General features: G+C 40.4%; 1 protein-coding gene across 1 annotated transcript in view; it reads right to left on the bottom strand.

Annotated features, from left to right (window-relative positions):
• Window positions 1-14375, bottom strand: part of EFCAB6 (EF-hand calcium binding domain 6) — a 3527179-nt gene that overhangs the window by 1632206 nt on the left and 1880598 nt on the right. The gene's annotated exons all lie outside the window — the stretch shown is intronic.

Below are 14375 nucleotides of genomic sequence, written 5' to 3'. Positions count from 1 at the left end.
CCAAAAAATGTGCCGTCATCCCCTATGGGTAAAACTCAGTTGCCACTAATTACAACATCGATGGGAGCCCACTGAAGGCATTATAAGAGATCTGGGGACACAGTTTGACAACAACCTCTCCTTCAACCACCACATTAGTTAGTAGTAGTTATTACATCTATAGGCAGTGTGTTCCATGTTTCATCTATACAGTTTGAGAAGGAGTCTCCTGCAGCATTGTTGCACTTGGTTACTTTCATTAGAGATTTACTACTGGAGCATAGAACACGATTACTGGAGTAAGGATGTAGTAGATTTTGAAGGGCAGGGGGTTTCTCTGGTTGGTTAAGAATTTTATGGGCCATAGTAAGTCAGTTATAAAGTAACAGCTGTGGAAGTTCTAACCAGTTAAGTTGCTTGAATGCTATGTAGTGATGTGAACTGAAATGAGGGTCTGTGGCACACCTAACAATTTTGTTATAACAGGAGTCTAATTTTGCTAAATCAGATTTTTTTAGGTTAATAAGAACTGTTAAGGCATAGAGGAGAGTTGAGATAAGATGCGTTTGCAAAATAGTTGACTTTGTGTTATTAGTAAGATACTGTTATTTCTGTATAGTGTACCAAGTTTTTGTGCACTTTTATGGTCTGGGTAATATGGATATCAAATCTCATGCTGCTATTAATCACTACCCCCAAAAGCTTAGTTTGTGCTACGGGTGAAATGATGGTGTTATTCATGGACACAATGTTGAACAAGGGGAGGGGCAGAGTGGGTATTGTAAGTTAGAAAGGCATGAGCTTAGTTTTGTTGTGGTTGAGAATTAATTGTGAATTTGTTAGCCATGCTTCAACTGTTGAGAAAGAGTCTTACATTATTATTTTTAGTTGCTGTAAAGAAGGAGTAGCACATATTATTCATCTGTGTACTGAACAACAGAAGCATGCAGGGTTGAAGTGTGAAGACTGCTAGTAAATAATGTGAAAAGTGGGGGGACCTAGGATATATCCTTGAGGAACTCCAAGGGTAACAGGTAGAAGAGGAATGTGGTTTTGTTGCCATTGAACAGCTTGCTGATGCTCAATTACTAGTGTTGGACTGACTTAGATTCAGATCAGAGAGTACATTAGGAAGTTTACTATGCAAGACCATATCAAAGGCTTCTGATAGGCCGAGAAAGATGGAGAATACAAATTTACCATTATTTCTGTGAAGATTAACTGTATTAGTGAAAGCCATTAGATCAGTAGTACTGTGGATGGGACAAAATCCATATTAAGTACTGGATAACAGTTTGTTAGTGAGCAAGAAGTCCATAATTTGTGGGTGCATGCATCTCTCAAGAATCTTGAACAATGGTGATAGGATAGCAATTTGCTGATAACTGAACAGTTCTGTTGAATAAAAACAAAACAAAATGGCAGAAACAGGAACAAACGGCACTTGAATAAAATAAAATAAGCGCTTTTGTCTGATCAATCTCAAACGTCTTCAGATAAAACATACAAAAATGTGCTAACATTTAAATATTCTACCTAACCAACCATTTCTGACAAATGAAATCACATGATATCCAACCACTTAATCCCATGGTTTCATGAATTAAAAAAACAATTGCATTACCTGATTAAATAGTGCATCATAAAATAAACTCTTGTTAAAGCAGCTAAGAACCTTGATTCTTGCCATAATTTCAAGATTTTCATCTTAATAAACTCTTAAGTTTTAAAACACTAGCCAAGAAACAAAGCGTCATTAAGACCCGGTAAGCTATGGGCTTGACATCTCAACTGCCATAGTAATTCAAAAGCAGCAAATAGATGAAAGAAGCATGCAGAACAGACCACCAGCAAAATCCAAGTTTATTTAAGCGCTTTTCGTCAAGTTTCAGACTTCATCAGAATAAAATCACATGATCATGACAAACATATATACACCACCCCACCTAACCATTGATCAATGTAAGTACATCATTTCCTCTAAAAAAAAAAAAAAAAACATCGTACAAAGTTAATAAAAATTGTTAAAACTTGATATTCTTGCAAAAAATAAAAATACAACTGATAAACCTATAAAAAATACATTGATTTTAATTTTAAAACAGAACTCAAGGAAATTATGTCATTAAGACCTGGTACTTGGCAGGCATTAGTTTTAATCTGCCATGTCAATTCCTTAAATTCTAGCCATTCATCCATTGGTCCCCCTCTTGCTCCAAGGTCAATATGGTCTATGGCCCCAAACTTAAAAGTATGTGTGGGGCACGCACAAATGTGCTAATACAAAGCACTGTTTATGTTTTTATTCCTGATGTCAAACAGGTGTTGATACACCCTTTGCTTCAGTGCTCTTTTGGTCTTACCAATGTAGAAACTGTCACACACTGCGACATACACCACCCCCTTTGAGTAACAGGAGTATTTCTTCCTAGGTTTTACCATACCATAACCAGTGATTTTTATGGCCTCACCTTGAAACATGGCTGGACACTGATTACATCTCCCGCATTTATAACAATCACCCAGTGTGAGTGCACTAGAGTCTCTTTCTAATAGGCCCTTTAAACTAACTTCCGTCTTGTAAACTATAGTGGGCTTGTTTCCCACTACTGAGTGAACTTCGTTATCAATAGTGAACATGTCCAATAATCTACATATAATGTTCCTGATGTCATAGAAGTCAACACTAAAAGGAAGAATAAAAGCTCTTGAGAAACAATCCTGTCTCCCAGTCTAAATTGCTCCAGTGGGGCCATTCTCATTGGACAATAAGCAAAAAAAAGTCTCGATTTCCCTTTTTCTAATCACCTCATTGGCAGTGTCCTGAACAAAACTGCCAGGGTAACCCCCTTCCGGTCAGCATGTTTTTTAACTTGGCACACACACTCAAAAAATCATCCAGTTCTGACACCATTCTAGCTAAACTAACCTACTGGTCCTTGACTAGGGCTCTTTTTTGGTGCACCGGGTGCCAGCTGTCAAAATGCAACAATGAGTTTGAAAATGTTGGCTTCCTATACAAATAGGAAGCAAAAGCCTTGTTTACATAATCTTTTTTGACTGTTACATCCAGAAAAATTCAGTTGGTCATTGTTTCTGGCCATGGTGAATTTAAGGAAGGAGGTGGTTTGGTTAATGTAAATGAAGAACCTATCTAGTTCCTCTTCACTTCCCTTCCAGAAAATCACCAGGTCATCAAGGTACCACCCGTATAATGCCCAAGAGTCTTTGTAAATTGAATTTAAAATAAATCCTCCCAGTGTGCCAGCACAATGTTGGCAAAACTGGGGCCACAACAGGTGCCCATTGCTACTCCTTGCTTTTGTTTAAAAAGCTGTCCCTCAAAACAAATGAAATTGTTTTCAAGCACAACCTCCATACATGTACGTACGGTCAAGATGGGGTTATGCACTAGACTGGAGTTGAAACACAAATATTCATAAAACCACTCCAAGCCCTCATGGTGTGGAATAACTGAGAATAAATCTTTAATGTCGATGATGAGACCATCGTCATACATCTCAGGTTTTATTTTGGTGAGAAAATCCCAGGAGTCCCTAATAATAGTGCTTCTTCCATCAAGTACTCCGTTCACTTTGCAGTCAACAAATGTTGCTTGGGCAAATGTCTTGGAGGCCTTGGCATCTATTATTGGACGTAGGGGTTGGGTTGCTGATTGACTTATGAATCTTCAGGATCCCAAAAATAGTTGGGATTCTTGTTTCCTTGGTGTCTAAAATATTGTGTTCACTTAGTTCCAACTGCCCATTCAGTAGTAATTCATACAGGGTGAGATCACTATTCCTGTAAGCAATGTTCATCTCATTGCGTGAGACTTCAGTGTAAGTGTCACTAAACAACAATTCAAACATTTTACTACTGTATTCGGAAACATCCATCACCACTAACCCACCACCCTTGCCCGGTTTCATGATACTGACATCCCTATTACCCAATATGTCATTGAGCAGTTTTTTCTCCCTGTTGTCCAAATTAGAGGCTTCAGGAATACCTTCAAACCTCAGTTCCCTGATTTCCTTCTCACAAAGAGTTTCAAATAGGTGAACCAGTGGATGGGAAGGGGGTATAAAGGTACTAGGTCTAGTCAAATGAGAATTTGGTGCTGCTGAGTTTTCATTGTCTGAAAAGTGAAGGGCCAAATTCAATTTCCTGGTAAACAGTTTTAACTGTACAATAGTTTCAACCAGGTTGGCCCTTTTTGCTGGTACAAAATTCAAACCTTTAGAAAAAAGTTGGGCCCACTCCCCATCAATCACCAGGTGACTAAGATTGTAAATACTGAAATCACCTTGCACATTTTTAATAATTTTACATGCATTAAAATCATGTTCATAACGCATCAAAACATTACTCATCTCCAGTATTGGGTTTGAGCACCCCCCCTCCCCCTCCTCTGTTGACCCTGGTACTGTTCCTGGCTATACCTCCAAGACATTTGATTCCCATCCCTCTGGTTCATCAATCTTCGATCTCTCTCTCGCTTTAAAAGGGCTCCAGATTTCATGTCATCACTATCCAACTCAACATTTACATCCTGTTGAGCTTGCCCATTAAAGAAACTAGTTTGCTGACCTAGTGGTGGTTCCAGGTAGGCCCTACCACTATCATAATCACGTTTGTCTCTAACTAGTTTCTTTTCTTTTCGTATTCTAATGTCACCAAGATCTTTGTCAACCACAGAAAACACTTTGTAAAAATCATGCTTTTTGTGCTCAAATAAAAGGTCAGTTTTTATGCTAGTATCAAGTTTGTTAATTTCAGTCAATAAATGAGCCATTTCCTGTTGTTGTCAACAGTGAGCAATTGCACCAACTCACAGCCTTGCCTGTTGAACAGTTTGATTAAATCATGATGTAACTGAGTCTTTAACCAGTCGCGTTGGATATCTCCACATACGTAGGCCCTTTGGGACCTGCTCATGTTTCAAACATTCATTTAAATAACTGTTTTCCAACTGTGTTTTTTTTATATTTAAACAAAAGTTCTTTATAAGAATGAATTTGTTCATCTACAGTACCATTCGTGTGTTGCCCAAGTTCAGCGTCGTAGTTCCATTCTGTATCACGTCTAAGCCATTGTTCAACCGAAAAATCTGATGTTATGTCATTCCCATTGCTTGGCAAGCTTCCCAAATGAACGCTCAGCTCGCCATGAACCTCCTGGTTAACAGCCACTCCTCCTTGAACTCCATTACCTGATTGTCCACTCTCTGGGCTGGGGTGATGAACAACCGCTGTGAGGCCTGGGAAATAGACTCAGTACCTCCACAAACAGGCTCCGACCCATTTGAAATAAGCCTGTCAACTTTCTGAGTAAGTTCAGCCACTGTTGCTGCCAAAAGAGCTACAGACTGCAATACAGCCGAAAAATCAGTGCTGGAAGCCACTCCCGACTGCTCCCGATCATCCATACTCCACAAACCAAGAAATAAACAAAGTAAAACCACTCAAAAGCAGCAAATAAATGAAAGAAGTGTGCAGAACAGACTGTGGGGAATCAAAGTGTATAGGTCCTTAACATCAATAGTAATTAAATTACATTGTTCTGTTGAATTACCTCCTTTGTGTAATGGAATAATATCTGAACTTTTCCAACTAGCAGGGATTTAATGTTCAGAAATGCATCTGTTAATTAGGATGGATACAAGGTAGGTGATTGCATCAGCAGCGACTCTAAGATAGTATACCAGTAGGTTGTCAGCTGCTATGGCAGTTGGTTTTAGTTTTTTTATCACATCAGTTGAGACTGGTTGAAGACACCTTGCTTGGACAGAACATGGCTACGTGAAACATGCTACATCCCTCATACATTAATTTGCCTATATTATAACACTGTTTGAGAATATGAGTAATAGAAGGCCCAAACACCAATTCAGAACTTAGAGAGGCAGTCAAACATTTGGCTTTTAAATCATTACAGAACTTCTAATTACGTAACCAAGCATACTATCTTAATATAAGAGAAGCAGCAGCATTTCTCAAGACTGTATCTGCACATTCAAGCACACCTGTCAAAGCAGTTTAGAAATGATTTCACTCATATAAAACTTTTGTTCTGCAGGTAAGGATGCAGCAAAATCATCCAAACTGTAGGCACACTGTAATATACGTTTCCAAATATAGTCTTGATAATATAACACTCTAAAGGCCAGATTAATAGAAAGAGACATCCTTTAGCCCTGAAGATCTATTTCTCCTCTTTATCAGAGGGTGCTGGATTAGATGAAGCCAAAGGATTTTTATTTGAGCAGGTAGCTGGGGAGACTGCAGCTGGGTCAGCAGTCATATGAGAAAAAAGACATATCAAATCTGAGGAGACCCTATATTTTCTCTGAGCCTTTTAGCAATGGCTAGAATAGATATGGGCATCCTGCAAGCAGCTTTATAAACATCTTTCAAGGCCGGTAAGATAAGGGAGGTAGCCACAGAATTAGGAATTGCATCTTCCATAAGGTCATATACCCTGCCTAGTTAGTTCTGGGGTAGTTCTGGACTGCTCCAAAGCAAAAACATCACTAAATCTGGCAGTCATCATAGGAAAAGTGAACACTTGTTTAGACTTAAGCTCAGATTTACCTTCCAAGGAATCAGAATGACAGGACTCAGTTTAAACTAGGAAATCATCATTGTCCTCAACAGATTTCTCATCATTCTCTGAAACAACAGAAAAATCTCTAGCCAAACTAGCACTAGGGCCATGGATGGGAACACAGCCATCAAAATAAGCTGAGTGCAGAACATTCCTAACCAGGGAAACCACATCAGCCTTATACACATCTATAATCTGATTATCAGGTATATGATGAAGCTTCTGTTTCTTTCTTTTGTGGACTTCACTACTAGATACAATGTTTGAGGACACATTATTATGTCTGGCAAAAGGTTTCCCTGAACTACTCCTGCCCTTAATGGTTTGGTTCTCCCATACCAGTGCCAGGCTTGGGACAGCCCCAGAGGATATGTCTAACCCTGGTCTATAGTGGCCAGTGAAGCTACACTAGAGGAAGAAGGTAAGGGGTCTATGGGCTCAGAAGGGGCCATTACAGAATCACTAACCATAGGATGAGGGATATTTTTATTTATTTATTCTTTTTAGGTGCAACCAGTTTTGATGGGATGAGGGTAGCAGAATTAGTATCCATCAAGTTAGAGGAGAGAAGACCAGCCAGAATAATAAACTGACAGTATTGTTCAATGTATCACAATAAGCAAGTGTTTAGTAATAAGTTCCCATGCAACTAAATTCTGCTAAACTATGCTATCATCACAGAAAAAAATGGTTTGAAATGTGTTTAGAATTCTTTCACAACTGACAGAAGTTAAGGAATTTGCAATACACAAAGTCCAGTCACCAAAGCAACCAACATGCCACAACAGTGATAAAAAACAGCTCCATACACTTTAACGTTAAACTGTCATAAAATAATGCTTAATAGCAATTTAAAAGTACAGTTGTATAAATAAACTTACCATAACTGTAGATGTTTGAATGATCACTTCTGCAGTAGACTTAGCTACATGGGGTTATATCCTGCCAAGGATATAACAGCCGGCCAGCTTCTAAAGCTTCAGGGCACCTTCCACGTACCCAAACTGTCAGGTAGCTGGAGCTGAGCTGAATAAAAGACAAGTATGAAACCAAAGCCCTTCAGAGCTTTATTGCCACTGAAAAGTACGCTCCTTTGAGGCTTTCAAGGATCGACAGTCAACTTGTGATGTTCCTTAGCTGGGCAGTTTCCTTTTGGGAAAAAACTTCCATTTTCTTATTTTTGTTGCTGTTTTATTATCTTCTTCTTCATGAAAGTTATTTTAAAGCCAGGGGTGCTGGGTTTTAATGGACTTCCATGACCCCAAGACAGAGAGAGGGCTGCTGCCACAGGCTGTAACAGTCCCAACTAGGAAGGGAAGCCACTTTCCTGATGGCATCCCCAGCTGACCCAGAGCCAGTTGCAGAACTCTGCCATGAAGCAAATACATCCAATGTGGATGTGTGAAAGGTACCCCAAAGCTTTGGAAGTTGGCCGGTTGTTATATCATTGGCAAGTTATACTCCATATAGCTAAGGTTACTGCAGCGGTGATCAATAGGATGAACATCAATATTTTCTTCTCAGAGAAAATAAAATATTCACAGTAAATTGAAATAACTTAATTCACAGTAAAACAATGATTTGATGTTAAAGACAGTCAGAGCAGTCATAGATGTTGTAAATAATATTTATAATTACTGAAAAATCCAATTTCTACAACATTTTCTTGGCAAATGATGAGAATAAAGCAGAATAACAACAGTAAAGATTTATGACTGCAGAGACAGCACATATTGTCTAACAGTACAAATATACCTTGCACTTCTGAGAGAAATACTGAACGCTTCCTCAGAAAAGGAAAAACAAGCATTTATCAAAGATAGTAGCCTAATAAATACTGCTATAGGTGGAAATTCCTTCAGGAATTATTGTAAACACTGACAGAAATAAAATATTAAAATAAAAATATATTTTTAAATAAACATAAAAATAGAAATTGAATAATAAATATAACAAAATGAGGGGAAGGGGTCCCCAAACAGGTTTTATCTGAACAGTAAGCTGGAAAAAACAGCACTAAATTATGTGAACAGTCAGAGGACTTCTTTGGATGTCAAAAAGGAATGAACACTCACTTCCTGTGATAACTGACAATTAGAAGTTATGTACCTACCATAACGTTCCATGTTAGTTGTCTTCTCTCGCCTTCTTTCTTGCTGGATGGGTTCGGAGCCAATCCTCGGCTCCGACTCGGCACTTGCTTTAGCTTGAGAACTCCTTTTACCAGCTCGAGGCAACCCTATATCCCATGATGCAAGGCGGAACTACCTCAGATCTCGTTTGGTAGCTAACCTACCCTGCTAAGGACTAACCTAACATAATTAGGAAAACAAGTTCATAATAAGAGTCCTCATATGAAGGCTCAGGAGGAAAATAACCTGATAGGAACTCTTCAAGATCTGTCCAGGCCAGGGGGAAGGAGGGAGGGAAGAAAGAAGGCAGAGAAGACAACTAACATGGAACGTTATGGTAGGTACATAACTTCTAAATGTTGTTGTCAATCTCGCCTTCATTCTTGCTGGATGGGACTGGCCCCTAGCACCTGTATCCCAGGTGGCTCAATGGAACAGACTCTTGAGAACTGTGGAACCAAACTGGCCCTATCTCTGGAGGCCAAGTCCAACTTGTAATGAGAGACAAAGGTATGAGGCGTGGCCCAAGTAGCTGCTGCACAAATGGTATCAATGGGTAGTCTATCCTGAAAGGCTGCAGAAGTGGATAGACTCCTGGTTGAGTGTGCTTTTGGTTTAGAAGGTAGCTGCTTGCCTCTGAGAGAGTACACATAGGAAATGGTGGAAGTCAACCATCTGGATAAGGTCACTTTAGAAACCGGAAGACCTATCCTGTTTTCTGCAAAGGAGACAAATAATTGGTCCGATTTCCTGAATTGTTTAGTTCTATGCAAATAGTACCTGAGCTGACGATGGACATCCAAAAAATGAAGCTTCTGTTCTGCTCTGTCGGAATAGTTTGGGAAAAAGACTGGTAGATCTATAGATTGGTTAATATTGGTTTGAGACACAACTTTGGGGAGAAAGGACGGGTTCGTTCTTAATGATACCCTGTCCTTATGAAAAACCAAGTAAGGGGAACGAATGCAGAGAGCTTGAATCTCGGAAACCCTTCTTGCTGAAGTGACAGCCAATAAGAATATAGTTTTCCAGGTCAATAACTTCAAAGAACATGAAGCAGACGGTTCGAAGGGAGGTAGCATCAAGGATGCCAACATTAAGTTTAGATCCCATTGTGGAGGAGGATGCTTTATAGGCGGCTTTAGGAGAAAAACTCCTCTCAGAAAGGCCTTGCATAATCTATGAGACATAATGTTATTGTCATGCAAGCCAACATGATACTTGGAAATAGCAGCCAATTGTACTTTAACTGTAGATGACGAGGATCCTGAATGAAAAATCTCCGCCAGGAAATCTAAAACAGAATGTACAGGAGCAGTAAAGGGATCAATATTCCTGGAATTTGCCCAAATAGAAAACGTCGCCACTTGCTAGCATAAACAGTCCTAGTGGACGACTTTAAAGAAGACACTAAGATGTCTCTGACTGAGTCAGAGATCATCGGTAGCCTGGCTAGGGAAGGAAGTGGAGCAACCAAGCAGTGAGGTTGAGAGAATGAATGGCCCGGTGCTGCTGACCCGACTGGTGGATCAAAAGATCCGGAACTGGGTCCAGATGCCAGGGCTGCACCAGAAGGTGACGATGCAGAGACGGAAACCAAATTTGTCGAGGCCAATAAGGGGCAATGAGAATCAACTTCGCCCTCAAAATGGTGGCTTTCTGAATGACTTGTGGAATCAAGGGAAAAGGAGGAAAAGCGTACAGAAGTCCCCGGGGCCAATCCTGGGTTAGAGAGTCACTCAGGGGTTGGCCTGGAAGGGGAAAGAGGGTGAAAGAATCGGGGCACTTGTTGTTTTGAGGAGTAGCAAAAAGATCGCAACAAGGAGTGCCCCATTTCAGAAAAATCTGATCCACTACAGATTGATTGAGAGACCACTCGTGAGGCATCAGAATGGATCTGCTCAGCCTGTCCGCCAAGAGGTTGGACCTGCCGGGGATGTGCATTGCTATCAGAAACCGATGAGAGGAGATTGCCCATTGCCAAAGTCTGAGAGCTTCTCGACACAACGGATAGGACCTGGTCCCGCCCTGCTTGTTGATGTACCAGACCACGGACATGTTGTCCGCTTGTACTGCAATAGTCGCGTGGGAAGAAAGTCGTTGAGGGCCTGCAACGTTAAAAGCACCGCTCTCATCTCCAGGACATTTATGTGCAGATGGTATTCTATGGGTTGCCACGTCCGTGGACCATCCTGCCCTGATAATGCCCCCACCCGATCAGAGAGGCATCCGTAGTGACTGTGGCAACTGGAGGAGGGGGAACAAAGGGTTGGCCCTGATGAAGAAGAGGGGAAGATATCCACCAATTCAGATGAGTTCTGCATGACTGTGTGACTAAGATTTCGTGCCTCATCGGGAGACTGTGGTACAACCACTGAGTGAATAGCATCCATTGCAGAAGACGCATGTGGAAGCGAGCCAGTGGTAGAAGAACAATGGCCGCAGCCATAAGACCTAGAACCTTCAGTATAAATCTGGCTTTGACCTTGTTGCTCTGCAATAGAATCGAACAAATTTTGGATGTCCAGAATTCTTTGATCTGTTAGTCTGGCTAACATTTTGACGGTGTTTAATTCTGCGCCTATAAAGGTGATAGATTGGCAAGGCAGCAGAGAAGATTTTTCAAAATTTACTGAAATTCCCAAACTCTGACCTCAAAAGGCTCGCCCATTTCAAATAGGTGAACCAGTGGATGGGAAGGCGCTATAAAGGTACTAGGTCTAGTCAAATGAGAATTTGGTGCTGCTGAGTTTTCATTGTCTGAAAAGTGAAGGGCCAAATTCAATTTCCTGGTAAACAGTTTTAACTGTACAATAGTTTCAACCAGGTTGGCCCTTTTTGCTGGTACAAAATTCAAACCTTTAGAAAAAAGTTGGGCCCACTCCCCATCAATCACCAGGTGACTAAGATTGTAAATACTGAAATCACCTTGCATATTTTTAATAATTTTACATGCATTAAAATCATGTTCATAACGCATCAAAACATTACTCATCTCCAGTATTGGGTTTGAGCACCCCCCCCCTCCCCCTCCTCTGTTGGCCCTGGTACTGTTCCTGGCTATACCTCCAAGACATTTGATTCCCATCCCTCTGGTTCATCAATCTTTCCGATCTCCTCGGGGGGGGGGGGGCTTTAAAAGGGCTCCAGATTTCATGTCATCACTATCCAAATCAACATTTACATCCTGTTGAGCTTGCCCATTAAAGAAACTAGTTTGCTGACCTAGTGGTGGTTCCAGGTAGGCCCTACCACTATCATAATCACGTTTGTCTCTAACTAGTTTCTTTTCTTTTCGTATTCTAATGTCACCAAGATCTTTGTCAACCACAGAAAACACTTTGTAAAAATCATGCTTTCTGTGCTCAAATAAAAGGTCAGTTTTTATGCTAGTATCAAGTTTGTTAATTTCAGTCAATAAATGAGCCATTTCCTGTTGTTGTCAACAGTGAGCAATTGCACCAACTCACAGCCTTGCCTGTTGAACAGTTTGATTAAATCATGATGTAACTGTGAGTCTTTAACCAGTCCCATTGGATATCTCCACATACGTAGGCCCTTTGGGACCTGCTCATGTTTCAAACATTCATTTAAATAACTGTTTTCCAACTGTGTTTTTTTATATTTAAACAAAAGTTCTTTATAAGAATGAATTTGTTCATCTACAGTACCATTTGTGTGTTGCCCAAGTTCAGCGTCGTAGTTCCATTCTGTATCACGTCTAAGCCATTGTTCAACCGAAAAATCTGATGTTATGTCATTTCCATTGCTTGGCAAGCTTCCCAAATGAACGCTCAGCTCGCCATGAACCTCCTGGTTAACAGCCACTCCTCCTTGAACTCCATTACCTGATTGTCCACTCTCTGGGCTGGCTGGGGTGATGAACAACCGCTGTGAGGCCTGGGAAATAGACTCAGTACCTCCACAAACAGGCTCCGACCCATTTGAAATAAGCCTGTCAACTTTCTGAGTAAGTTCAGCCACTGTTGCTGCCAAAAGAGCTACAGACTGCAATACAGCCAAAAAATCAGTGCTGGAAGCCACTCCCGACTGCTCCCGATCATCCATACTCCACAAACCAAAAAATAAACAAAGTAAAACCACTCAAAAACAGCAAATAAATGAAAGAAGTGTGCAGAACAGACTGTGGGGAATCAAAGTGTATAGGTCCTTAACATCAATAGTAATTAAATTACATTGTTCTGTTGAATTACCTCCTTTGTGTAATGGAATAATATGTGAACTTTTCCAAATAGCAGGGATTTAATGTTCAGAAATGCATCTGTTAATTAGGATGGATACAGGGTAGGTGATTGCATCAGCAGCGACTCTAAGATAGTATACCAGTAGGTTGTCAGCTGCTATGGCAGTTGGTTTTAGTTTTTTTATCACATCAGTTGAGACTGGTTGAAGACACCTTGCTTGGACAGAACATGGCTACGTGAAACATGCTACATCCCTCATACATTAATTTGCCTATATTATAACACTGTTTGAGAATCTGAGTAATAGAAGGCCCAAACACCAATTCAGAACTTAGAGAGGCAGTCAAACATTTGGCTTTTAAATCATCACAGAACTTCTAATTACGTAACCAAGCATACTGTCTTAATATAAGAGAAGCAGCAGCATTTCTCAAGACTGTATCTGCACATTCAAGCACACCTGTCAAAGCAGGTTTAGAAATGATTTCATTCATATAAAACTTTTGTTCTGCAGGTAAGGATGCAGCAAAATCATCCAAACTGTAGGCACACTGTAATATACGTTTCCAAATATAGTCTTGATAATATAACACTCTAAAGGCCAGATTAATAGAAAGAGACATCCTTTAGCCCTGAAGATCTATTTCTCCTCTTTATCAGAGGGTGCTGGATTAGATGAAGCCAAAGGATTTTTATTTGAGCAGGTAGCTGGGGAGACTGCAGCTGGGTCAGCAGTCATATGAGAAAAAAGACATATCAAATCTGAGGAGACCCTATATTTTCTCTGAGCCTTTTAGCAATGGCTAGAATAGATATGGGCATCCTGCAAGCAGCTTTATAAACATCTTTCAAGGCCGGTAAGATAAGGGGGGTAGCCACAGAATTAGGAATTGCATCTTCCATAAGGTCATATACCCTGCCAAGTTAGTTCTGGGGTAGTTCTGGACTGCTCCAAAGCAAAAACATCACTAAATCTGGCAGTCATCATAGGAAAAGTGAACACTTGTTTAGACTTAAGCTCAGATTTACCTTCCAAGGAATCAGAATGACAAGACTCAGTTTAAACTAGGAAATCATCATTACCCCTCAACAGATTTCTCATCATTCTCTGAAACAACAGAAAAATCTCTAGCCAAACTAGCACTAGGGCCATGGATGGGAACACAGCCATCAAAATAAGCTGAGTGCAGAACATTCCTAACCAGGGAAACCACATCAGCCTTATACACATCTATAATCTGATTATCAGGTATATGATGAAGCTTCTGTTTCTTTCTTTTGTGGACTTCACTACTAGATAAAATGTTTGAGGACACATTATTATGTCTGGCAAAAGGTTTCCCTGAACTACTCCTGCCCTTAATGGTTTGGTTCTCCCATACCAGTGCCAGGCTTGGGACAGCCCCAGAGGATATGTCTAACCCTGGTCTATAGTGGCCAGTGAAGCTAC

This window comes from Protopterus annectens, chromosome 11.part0 (genome assembly GCF_019279795.1).
Source record: "Protopterus annectens isolate FY-2018-M chromosome 11.part0, PAN1.0, whole genome shotgun sequence".
NCBI classification, from domain to species: domain Eukaryota; kingdom Metazoa; phylum Chordata; order Ceratodontiformes; family Protopteridae; genus Protopterus; species Protopterus annectens.
The sequence above is the reverse complement of the archived record's forward strand: the minus strand, read 5'-3'. Positions and strand labels throughout refer to the sequence as shown.